A 12900-nucleotide genomic window follows, 5' to 3' on the forward strand; every position below is an offset into this window, starting at 1 on the left:
GTACATAGGACTTCCAACAGAACATTAGCGGTTTGACTGAGCGACACCATGGGACAAATCATTCCCTAAACAAGAGCCCTGCAATAAGCACTAATTGGGAATCCGCTTTAAGTAATCACAGAACACGAGAACCCCTTGTCAGTCAAAATAAACTTGACAAGATGAAACAGGAAGCACAAGGACTTACCAACTCTAATTAAGACAACCATTAACAAGTGCTCCTGAAACCTTAGAGCCTAACGCTACATGGTTAGGCGCACAGGCCCAAAGTGCTAATGACACCTAGATCGACTAGAAAAAGCATATTTCCTTTGGCAAACAGGTCAGTAATAAGAATGCATAAACTTGAAGTAATAGGTTAAATAGGCAATAGCTGAATATTGGCGAGACTCTTGAATGAGGAGCTAGGAAAGAGTGCAGGAGGTGAAAATCTTCATTTAAAATATGGGTGGATAAATAAAAGGGATCATTTTAACACCAGTAGGTTTGATCATTTGGCAAATAGGGAAAGTAGAGTACTGAAACAGGAACCGATATCTCCTTTCATTCATATTGTGGTATTTGGACAATGCTGGCAGCCTTGGGAAAGGTTGAGAAACTTGCTTTTGAGAGAGCAGAGGCAAGTTGTCTTCTTGAAACAATGCTGTCCTACCAGTGATGGTACTTCCACTGTAGTGTTAAGGAGGGTGTTTTAGGATTTAGACACAACTACTATGAAGACCTGAGAACTTGACATCCAGGGACAATTTGAGAGGGAGACTTGGGGAACTCAAGAGGGACCTCAATTGAGAGGCCTGGGAAACCTCGAGAGGGATCTGGGGGTCTTCAAGCCAGGGAAAGCATTGAAAAAAAACTTGGAAACATGGAAAAAAAAACTTTGGAAACATTGTAACGACCTTAAAAACTTTGCAATGAGCTTGGCAACCTTGAAAAGACCTTGGAAACCTTGATGACCTGGAGAACTTTGAATGCTTAGGCCAGTGCACTTATACCCAGATGCTCAGACCTGGAAAAAGCCTTGAGACCTAAGAAACTTGAGACCTTGAAAACATGAAACTTGAAACTTAGGGAAGGGACCTGGAAGGACCTTCCTCACAGTGTTTACTCTTCACTATTTTTAGGATACAGAAGGCTCTATTCTCAATTTTATGGATTGAGACAGCATTGGGAAGCTCCTCTTTTCACTGACATAACTGACTTTCTGTAGATCTGTTTTATTTGTTCATGAAAATCCAATTTTCACAATCTGTACCATGGGGTGGTTAAATATCAGGTAGTTTACTCATGATAGAGTTACTTTACCTGTGTGTTTGCACACTCCAGCCATGGATCAGCTTTTGGAGCAAGGCTTTTCCAAAATTTACACTATCTTCTTGAATGCTGATTTGTTGAATCAAATGAACTTTATTGATAAGCTTACTTGAAGTGCTCAATTGTTAGGTAGACCTGAGTCACAGGATCTCAAAGCTGGAAACCCGTGTACTTGTGACTTGAAATGCTCAGGACAGAGACCGGAGAAACTCTATTCACTGCCTTTAATAATAAAGTGGACCTGTTAATCCAGATATGTCACGTCAACACCCCTGAATACTGTGTAGTGGGACAGTGGGCACATAACATGGCTGGTCATTTGGGAGTACACAGCACAATCGAATGGGCTAAACAATGAGGTACATGACTATCCGTAGACATGATGAAAGAAGTTATTTTCTGCATGTGATGTGTGTCAGCAGGTAAAACAAAGAGCACTCCCTGAGAAGCTAACAGCCTACCTTAAAAGGGGGGCTAGTTTGGCCCAGATATGTCAGATTGATTACATCGAACCCCTACCGCAGCAACAGTAATTTAAATATTTACATACCATGATCGACATCTGTTCAGGTCTGTTAATGGCAATTCCTTGCACAAAAGCTGACCAGGTTCACACCTTGAAGGGATTGCAGAAGTTAGTTGGTTGTTATGGGGACCCCTCAGAAATATAGTCAGATAATGGGTCGCAGCTCAGGGTAGGCCATGAAAGTCTGGGCTATCAGTAGAGGAGTTCATTGGGTATACCAATACCCTATCACCCTCAAGCATCAGGGCTAATCAAACGGACTTCTTTCGATTGTAAGAAAGTGGTTGGCTTTTCTATCCCAAGCCTTGTACAATCCAATCAGCAGGCCTTTATCCCAAGGATCACTGATGACCAGCATGATCAAGTGTACCCCGGAAGTGGAGAAGGGAATGGGCACTGAAGAGCGAGCTCCCACAGTGGGAAGGAAAGTATGGGTGCAGATTCCAAATTCTCCAGTTTGCAAGGGGGAGATTGCAGCAAACAGAAACAGGAAAACTTATTGGGTAAGATTACAAGGGACAGACCATCTGCTGTGTTTGAACAGGCAGAAATTGGCCAGACAAGAATGATTTAAATGTTTGTAAGACTGATAATAACAGATACATTGTTTTCTCCCAGGTGAAATAACAGCCCTGGAATTAATCTTACGGATGGCGTGGACTTTCCCTGAGTAGAGGTCACTGTCTGAACTGCAAAAAGAACACACAAATATAGGCTGTTGAAAAAGAAGACATTCTCCAGTGCAAAGGCGCCTCCAACACATCCGTGAAATTTAATCATGATTAATTGCATTCAGGTTTGCATTATTCAAATTAAAGTTTGGGACTGGGGAGTAGTGGATGTGAACTAATATTAGTTGTGCTTAAAATGCAGTTCATTTTAGCTTATTGCTTACCGTACATAGAATCTGTATTTTAATCCCATTCGATTCTCTGGAAACTGTTGTGCGTGAAAATCCCAGGAGATCAGCAGTTTCTGAGATACTCAAATCATCACATCTCACACCAACAACCACTCCACGGTGAAAGTCACTTGCATCACATTTCTTCCCCATTCTGATATTTGGTCTGAACTAAAAGTGAATCTCTTCTTTTCTTCTGATGTTTTATGGCATAGAATTTAATACAAATATAATGCTGGCGGTAATGCACCTAAAAGCAGCTTTTAGGTGTATTACCGCCACCATTATATTTGCATTAAGTTCTATGAAAAAGACCTATATTCTTAAGGAACTGCACAATATACTTAAAATAATAATCCTGTGATAGTTTTCAAAATACCGTTAATGTTAAATTGTATTTTATTCTGTGATAACTTTAAAATCAACATCCCCTTCTTGATTATATCTTGAATACCTTACCAATACACGCTCAACCATTTCTTGTTGATTACAATACTCACACCTCCTATTATTGTGATACTTCATTAAAAACAATGTACAATTTAACCCTGTGTGCCCAAATCTCAATCTTGATATTATCACCTCCTCCCTCCTGCTCTTTCCAGCATTCCTTGACCATCCCATCTCTTTTGGGATATTGTAAAGTTGTCTTCCTGTTCTTCATCCCATGTGTTTTCTCCACATGTATTAAATTTTACTTTTAACAATAGTTTTAATTTCCTCTACTGTAATTATTTCAATATCCACTTCTGCTTGTCTCGTTGCCTCATTTTCTCATTTTATCTGCTTGCTCATTCCCACTAATACCACCATGTGCTGGAATCCACATAGAACAGACAGAGTCACACTATTTTAAGTCTAAATAATTTTAGTATTATCTCGCACATAATGTCTGCTCATACTCCTGGATGCAGATCTTTTAACCTCCTGGTTGTTGTGCTTGAATCAGACAATATTACAACTCTCAGCTGAACCTCTTGACTATGCCTGCTTTGACTGGCTGATTAGATATTTGCATTAACGAGCAAATGTACAGGTGTACCTAATAAAGTGGCCATTTTAACCACACTTGGCTGTGTTCCCAGGGTTCTGGAGACAAGGTAAGGTAAGAGTTTGGACTGTGCCCAATCAGTCAATGGGAGCATGAGAAGAAGCGGTGACTTCTTCTTCTTCTTCTTCTGTTGTCTGTTAGGGCACAGTTAGTGCAGTGAAAATGGCTTCAGGGGCTGTATTGTGTTCTCTGTGTGAGATGTGGGGATTCTGGGAGACCTCCAGCCTCCTGGATAACCACATCTGTACCCAGTGCACCAAGCTGCAGCTCCTCAGAGAACATGTTAAGTAACTGGAGATGCAGCCCAATGATCTATGGGAGATGAGGAAGTGATAGATAGGAGCTACAGGGAGGTAGTCACTCCAAGGTTACAGGAGGCAGGTAACTGGGTGACTGTCAGGATATGAAAGGGCAGCCAGTACTGAATACACCTGTGACTGGTTCCTCTCAGTAATAAATATAGCACTGAGGGGGACGACCTCCTGGGGGGAGCCGCAGCGACTGGGTCTCTGGCACGGAGTCTGATGCTGCGTGCGGCTCAGAAGAGAAGGGGGGTGAAGAGGACTGCAGGAGTGATGAGAGACTCCATTGTTAGAGGAAAAGAGATGAGATTCTTTGGACACAAGAGAGAAGCCTGCATAGGATATTGCCTACTAGGTGCCAGGGTCAAGGATGTCTTGGATCAGGTCTATGCTGGCATTCTAAAGGAGAAGGGTGAGCTGCCAGAAGTCTTGGCACATAGAACACAGAGCACTGAAAACCTACAGCATGATACAGGCCCTTCGGCCCACAATGCTGTGCCAAACATGTACTTTTTTAAGATTATGAGGACACTCAGTCCTCGTTTATTGTCATTTAGAAATGCATGCATGCAATAAGAAATGATACAATGTTCCTCCAGAGTGATATCACTAAAAAAACAAGACAAACTAAAGACTAACACTGACAAGACCACATAATTATAATATATAGTTACAGCAGTGCAAAGCAATACCATAATTTGATAAAGAGCAGATCATGGGAACGATAAAAAAAAGTCTCAAAGTTCCGATCGACTCCCGATAGTCCCTGATAGCAGGCAGCAGAAGGGAGAAACTCTCTCTGCCATAAACCTCCAGGCACCGACAACTGTCGATGCGTTGGAAGCATCCGACCACAGCCGACTCTGAGTCCGTCCGAAAACTTCAAACCTCTGACCAGTCCTTCAGCACTGAGCACCATCTCTACCGAGTGCTTCGACCCCATCCCGGCCGCCGAGCAACAAGCAAAGCCGAGGATTTGGGGCCTTCCCCTCCGGAGATTCTGGATCACACAGTAACAGCAGCAGCGAAAAAGGCATTTCAGAAGTTTCTCCAGATGTTCCTCCATTCTCTCATGTCTGTCTCCATCAAATCAGGATTGTGCACGGCACCCTACTTGACAGATTACAGATATCATTCACCGGAGTGGCCGCGCAAGCTGCGTCGTGCCGCCATCTTCTCCTCCTCTACTTACTTTAGAAATTACCTAGGGAAACCCATAGGCCTCTATTTTTCTAAGCTCCATATACCTGTCCAGGAGCCTCTTAAAAGACCCTATTTTATCCGCCTCCACCACAGTCACTGGCAGCCCATTCCACACACTCACCACTCTCTGAGTAAAAAACTTAGCCCTCACATCTCCTCTGTACTACTCCCCAGCACCTTAAACCTGTGTCCTCTTGTGGCAACCATTTCAGCCCTGGGAAAAAGCCTCTGACTATCCACATGATCAATGCCTCTCATCATCTTATACACCTCTGTCAGGTCACCTCTCATCCTCTGTTGCTCCAAGGAGAAAAGGCCAAATTTAGTCAACCTGTTCTTATAAGGCATACTCTCCAATCCAGGCAACACCCTTGTAAACCTCCTCTGCACCCTGTCTATAGATTCCATAGCCTTCCTGTAGTGAGGTGATCAGAACTGAGCACAGTACTTCGTGGTCAGACCAGGGTCCTATATAGCTGCAACATTACCTTTCGGCTCTTGAACTCAATCCCATGGTTGATGAAGGCCAATGCACCATATGCCTTCTTAACCACAGATTCAACCTGCGCAGCAGCTTTGAGTGTCCTATGGACTTAGACCCCAAGATCCCTCTGATCCTCCACACTGCCAAGAGTCTTACCCATTAATACTATATTCTGCCATCATATTTGACCAATCACTTATCTGGGTTGAACTCCATCTGCCATTTCTCAGTCCAATTTTGCATCCTATCAATGTTCCGCTGTAACTTCTGACAGCCCTCCACACTATCCACAACACCCCCAACCTTTTGTGTCATCAGCAAGTTTACTAACCCATTGCTTCAGTTCTTCATCCAGATCATTTATAAAAATCACGAAGAGAAGGGGTCCCAGAACAGGAGCCTGAGGATGTTTCCAATGGTGGGGGAGATTAAAACCAGAGTACACAGCTTCAGAATACAGGTGTGTCCATTTATAATGCATATGAGGAGAAATTTCTTCAGCCCGAGAGTGGTGAATGTGTAGAATTCATTGCCACAAGTGGCTGTGTAGGCCAAGTCATTCGGTATATTTAAAGCAGAGGTTGATGGGTTCTTGAGTAGTCAGAGCATGAAGGGTTACAGAGAAAAGGCAGGAGATTGGGGCTGAGAGGGAAAGTGGATCAGCCATGATAAAAGGGCAGAGCAGACTTGTTGGGCCAAATGGCCTAATTCTGCTCCTATAACTTATGGTCTTGTGTCTAACAGTAAGAATGGCTGAATTGCAAGGTAAGGCACATTTAATGTACTCTGTGTCAGGAGAAACAGAAAATTCCTCCAGCTCAATGTACCGATATTTCCAGGTAAAAGCATTGCAATTATCTCCTTTCATCATTAATGTAGTGGGATTATTTTCTGGGTAGATATTATTTTTTCATGTTATTTGTGTTGTTTATTTTATTATTTATAATAATTTATTGTTTATTTAATATTTATATGTATTTTATTGTTTTATTTATATTATGTAGGTATATGATTTCTGTATTTTAACATTTTTGTTCTTTATTGTTTTAACTTTTTCAGATTTTTTTTAAAATTGATGCCCAAAGCAAGAAGATCCCTGTTAGGAACAATGTAAAGGGATCACAGATTGATAGATTGTTTGTCACTTTTGGCTGCTGGTCACCTGGAAGTTTGGTTTGAGTTTGCTATCTCTCTGGAAATTCCACTTGATCTGAACAGAGAATCACCAATGTTCGTCAGCTGATTTACATTTGCTTTAGCTGCAGAGTGATCTCTTTGGCTGCCTTCAGGTTGCCAAAGAGAACAGTAAAGAAACAGGAACAGATGCTAAGGCAACCAGCAGAATCCGGAGCAGATGTCTGAAAAGAGGGAGGGGGCATTATGTAGGAGGCAAACCCACAGCATAGTTTTAGAAAGGACTTCTCCTGCATATGCTCATCACATTTTCACGAGGGAGGCGGTTACTGACCTATGCTAAACACACCAGTCTTATGTCATGGCATCCATAGCTCTCTCTGAGCCCCCAGGTTCACTGTTGCCCTCAGCATTCACTCTGTCCCTCTCACTATACTCCTTGCCCATCCTCTGGGCTTCCCCCCTCCCCCTTTTCTTTCTCCCTAGGCCTCCTGTCCCATGATCCTCTCATATCCCTTTTGCCTATCACCTGTCCAGCTCTTGGCTCCATCCCTCCCCCTCCTGTCTTCTCCTATCATTTTGGATCTCCCCCTCCCCCTCCCACTTCCAAATCTCTGACTGTCTCTTCTTTCAGTTTGTCCTGACGAAGGGTCTCGGCTCGAAACGTCGACTGTACCTCTTCCTAGAGTTGCTGCCTGGCCTGCTGCGTTCACCAGCAATTTTTATGTGTGTTGATTCATGTCATTAACTCTTTATAGGCTGCACAGGCAACATGCTCATAGTGCTGCTGCAAGCAAGTTTTGAATTGTACCTGTCCCTCACACATACATTATAATAAACCCAACATCAGCAATTTCTGCTTAGATGCCCCTTTGAGATCAACGCTGACTTATTTCCAGTCCAGCTTTGTGAGTTTTGAGATAGCTAATATGGCTCTATTGGTGCCACAGACTCCCGTATAAAAATTGCCAAAGTGTGGCTGGGAGTTGGATGATTTGTGAAGTGTTGTGCTCCTCAGCTGTTTATACACAGGTCTTGTGCCTATCCAATGCATGAACTTAAGATTCACAATATGTTCTCCTGAGTGTTCATGTGTCAAAGATTCTCAGGAGTCACTGGGGATGTTCAATTTTTATAGCACATTTAATGTACATCTTTGAAGCTTTTTCTGTTTGCCTGCTAATCTCTTATGCACATCTTATTTAAATTAATTTTGAATGCACGATGAGAAAATACACAGGACATGAACGTAAAAACATTAATGAGAAACATTGCTTGTTGGAACCTTGACCTAAATTTCAATTGTCATTGAAATAACATTGACAACCTAATCATTTTTAATTTCACATACTTCTAAATTAATATTTTAAAATTTAGTTTGCTCACCATTCCGTATAATTTCAAAACACGAAGAAAGCCATTTGTTCTAATGTTGGCTTGTTTGAAAGTGAATTGTGCAGAAAATCAAAGAACAGCAAATGCTGGAAATCAGAAATAGAAACTGAAAAAGAACAAAAATGTTTAACTGGAGAGTCAGCATCTTAGGAAAAGGAGCTAATGGGCTGGTTTTAAGTTGGCAAGGGATATGTGGACCATCTAAGGTTCTTCCTTACCATTTCTGGACTTCTCTGTCTCCATTTCATGCAAAGGGCAGTAACAAGCATCCATTACAGGTCCACAGACTTCCACAATTAACTTGACTCTACTTTCTTCCTCTGTGCCTCCTGTATGAGCCCCATTCCATTCTCCCAGTCCCCTTTTCTGTCTTCACCAATTGCCCTCTTACTTACAGCACTTTCCCATACAAGCACGTACTTTCCCACCATGTAGTGCTGAATAATTATTCCAGGTGATGCAGCAACCCCTTTGCATTTATTCAAACTCAGTACTCATAATATGGTCTCCTCTGTATTGGAGAAACCAAAACAGACTTTATGGAGAGCTTGTATTCATTTTGCAGTGGTGATTCTGAGCGTCCTATTGCTCGTCTCCTTAATTTTCCATCCTACTCCTACCTCTGACTGAACTCAGTTTCTCTGTGTCAGAACTGGCCAGTCAATTTGTGACACTGGCTCAGGTTTAAACCCTCCATAAGAAGAGGGACATATCCTAAACTTCTGTATTCCAAAGATCGACACCTTTTGTGTTCTCTCCCTGTATCTTCTCCGTCTTCACAGCTACGAGTCAGAGAGTCATAGTCATACAACTGTTGTTCACTGGAGAGATGCTGAAACTAGTGATCTGAAAGTCTTTATTCAATATAACAGACCTTCTGGAGAGAATCTGGTTTCCTCTTCTGACAAAATGTTTTTTTTTATTGTCTTGAGCATAAAGTCAATACTAATCAATTAACTATGGTTTCAATGGCTATAATTACCCACTTCAACATTTTGAATGTAGACAGGTAATTTTTAAAATTCCAGTGGTAGCACACCCCAACTGGCAGAATTCCTTTGAATATACAAATCTGTTGGCTGGTCTGAAAGCTTCTGAGCAGTTTTTTTTAGACTTGAAGAATATTTCATTTAAAATTCACCAGAATATTAAGTAGATAATACAGACCTGTCCTGAACTTTACATTATAGAAACATAGAACATAGAAAACCTACAACACAATACAGGCCCTTCAGCCCACAAAGCTGTGCCGAACATGTCCTTACCTTAGAACTACCTAGGCTTACCCATAGCCCTCTATTTTTCTAAGCTCCATGTATCCATTCAGGAGTCTCTTAAAAAACCTATCGTATCTGCCTCCACCACCGCCGCCGGTAGCCCATTCCACGCACTCACCACTCTCTGCGCAAAAAACTTACCCCTGACATCTCCTCTGTACCTACTTCCAAGCACCTTAAAAATATGCCCTCTTGTGCTAGCCATTTCAGCCCTGGGAAAAAGCCCCTGACTATCCACACAATCAATACCTCTCATTATCTTGTACACCTCTATCAAGTCACCTCTCATCCGTCGCTCCAAGGAGAAAAGGCTGAGTTCACTCAACCTATTCTCATAAGGCATGCTCCCCAATTCAGGCAACATCCTTGTAAATCTCCTCTGCACCCTTTTTATGGTTTCCACATCCTTCCTATAGTGAAGTGACCAGAACTGAGCACAGTACTCCAAGTCGGGTCTGACCAGGGTCCTATATATCTGCAACATTACCTCTTGGCTCTTAAACTCAATCCCACATTTGATGAAGGCCAATGCACTGTATGCCTTCTTAACCACAGAGTCAACCTGCGTAGCAACTTTGAGTGTCCTATGGACTCGGACCCGAAGATCCCTCTGATCCTCCACGTTGCCAAGAGTCTTACCATTTATACTATATTCTGCCATCATATTTGACCTACCAAACTGAACCACCTCTCACTTATCTGGATTGAACTTCTCAGCCCAGTTTTGCATCCTATCGATGTGCCGCTGTAACCTCTGAGAGCCTTCCACACTATACACAACACCTCCAACCTTTGTGTCATCAGCAAATTTACTAACCCATCCCTCCACTTCTTCCTCCAGGTCATTTATAAAAATCACGAAGGGTAGAGGCCCCAGAACAGATCTTTATTTCTCTCTGGACACTAGAACCAACAAGTTCCTCTCCACAACTTGTTCTCACTCTTAATAATTTCCTCCCCCTCCCTTCCCCCTCCTTTGGCACCGCCCACTTTCTTCAAATAGAAGGTGTAGCCATGGGCACTCACATGGGCCCCAGCTATGTCTGCCTTTTTGCTGGCTACAGCCTATGTTCCAAGCCTACACTGATGTCACTCCCCAACTTTTCCTACACTACATCTACGATTGCATTGGTGATGCATCCTGTATCCGCACCGAGCTCATCGATTTCATCAACTTTGTCTCCAACTTCCACCCTGCCCTCAAATTTACTTGGTCCATCTCTGACACCTCCCACCCTTTTCTCGATCTGTCTGTCTCCATCTCTGGAGAGAGCTTATCTACTGATGTCTATTATTAACCCACAAACTCTCACAGCTACCTGGAGTATACCTATTCCCACCCTCCCTGTTACTTGAAAAAACGCCATCTCCTTTTCTCAATTCCTCTGTCTCCACCGTATCTGCTATCAGGATGAAGTTTTTCATTTTAAGATGAAGGAGATGTCCTCTTTTTTTTTAAAGAAAGGGGCTTCCCTTCCAACACCATCAATACTGCCCTCACCTGCATCTCTTCTATTTTGAGCATGTCTGCTCTCACACCATCCTCCTGCCACCCTACTAGGGATAGGGTTCCTCTTGTCCTCACCTACTACCCCACCAGCCTCCATATCCAGTGCATAATTCTTTGAAACTTCCGTCATCTCCAATGGGATCTCACCACCAAGCATGACTTTCTCTCTCCCAAACTTTCTGGTTTCCACAGGGATCACTCCCTATGGGACTCCTTTGTCCATTTGCCCCTCCCCACTGATCTCCCTCCTGGCACTTATCCTTGCAAGCAGAACAAGTGGTACACCTGCCCCTACACCTCCTCCCTCACTACCATTCAAGGCCCCAAGCAGTCCTTTCAGGTGAGGCGACACTTCACCTGTGGGTCTGTTGGGGTCATGTGCTGTGTCCGCTCCTCCCGGTGTGGCGTCCTATATATTGGTGAGACGTAGGTTGGGAGACTGCTTGGCTGAGCACCTACGCTCCATCCATCAGAAGAAGTGGGATCTCCCAGTGGCCACCCATTTTAATTCCACCTCCCATTCCCATTTGGATATGTCAATCCACGGCCTCCTCTACTGTCATGGTAAGGCCACACTCAAGTTGGAGGAACAACACCTTATATTTTGTCTGGGTAGCCTTCAACTTGATGGCATGAACATTGATTTCTCGAACTTCCGGTAATGCCCCACCTCCCTTCATGATTCCCTATCCCCTTTTCCCTCTCTCACCTTATCTTCCAGCCTGCCCATTGCCTCCTCTGGTGCTCCTCGCCCCTTTCCTTTCTTCCATGGCCTTCTGTCCTCTCTTATCGGACTCCCACTTCTCCAGCCTGTACCTTTTTCATCAATCAACTTCCTAGCTCTTTACTTCATCCCCCCCCCACTTCCTGGTTTCACCTAGTGTTTCTCTTTCCCCTCCCCCCACCTTTTAAATCTACTCCTCATCTTTTTTTCTCCAGTCCTGCTGAAGGGTCTCGGCCTGAAACGTTGACTGTACTTTTTTCCATCGATGCTGCCTGGCCTGCTGAGTTCCTCCAGCATTTTGTACGTGTTGCTTGGATTTCCAGCATCTGCAAATTTTCTCTTGTTTATGACCCCATTTTATTCTCTCCGCTTTCCCACCAGCACGCCCCGATTCTACCTCTCACCTACATACTGGGAGCAATGCACGGTGGCTAATTAATGTAGTAAACCACACATTTTTGAAATGTGGGAGGAAGCCCATGTGATTATAGGGAGGATTAACACCCCACAAAAATAGCATCAGAGATCAGGATTGAACTCAGATCACTAAAGCAGTGAGGCAGCAATTCCAGCAGCTGCACAACTGTACTGTTCTTTTATATTCATTTGCTTTGACTCCTTTTCTCTAGCTACTTGCATTAACCCATCAACCAGACAACCTTGTTTACAGGTCATCTCCACGGCAACTAGCTTATCGTACCACCATGTACCACTCGGCTCAAGGACAGCTTCAGTCGAGCTGTTATCGGGCCCTTGAATGGACCTCCTTACAATAAGATGGACTCTTGACCTCATAATCCACCTTCTTATCATCTTTATGAAACCCAGGATTTCAGAGGCGTTTTTAACTTGTTGCCTTTGCACCTGTACGCCCCCAGACCTTTGCAACTCATGTTCAGAATCATTAGTGCACACAATTACAAATGATTGAATAAGTCATCTTTAGTTTTGTTTTTGCAATGCTATGATTAAAGTTTTTATTGAACCTTGGTTTTCATTATATTATCACACACAAACAATTCAATAGAAAGTATATAGGCATCTAACACCCATTATCTGTATTGCAAATGCATGTGCTCTCC

The sequence above is a fragment of the Mobula hypostoma genome, chromosome 3 (assembly GCF_963921235.1).
Source record: "Mobula hypostoma chromosome 3, sMobHyp1.1, whole genome shotgun sequence".
NCBI classification, from domain to species: Eukaryota; Metazoa; Chordata; class Chondrichthyes; order Myliobatiformes; family Myliobatidae; genus Mobula; species Mobula hypostoma.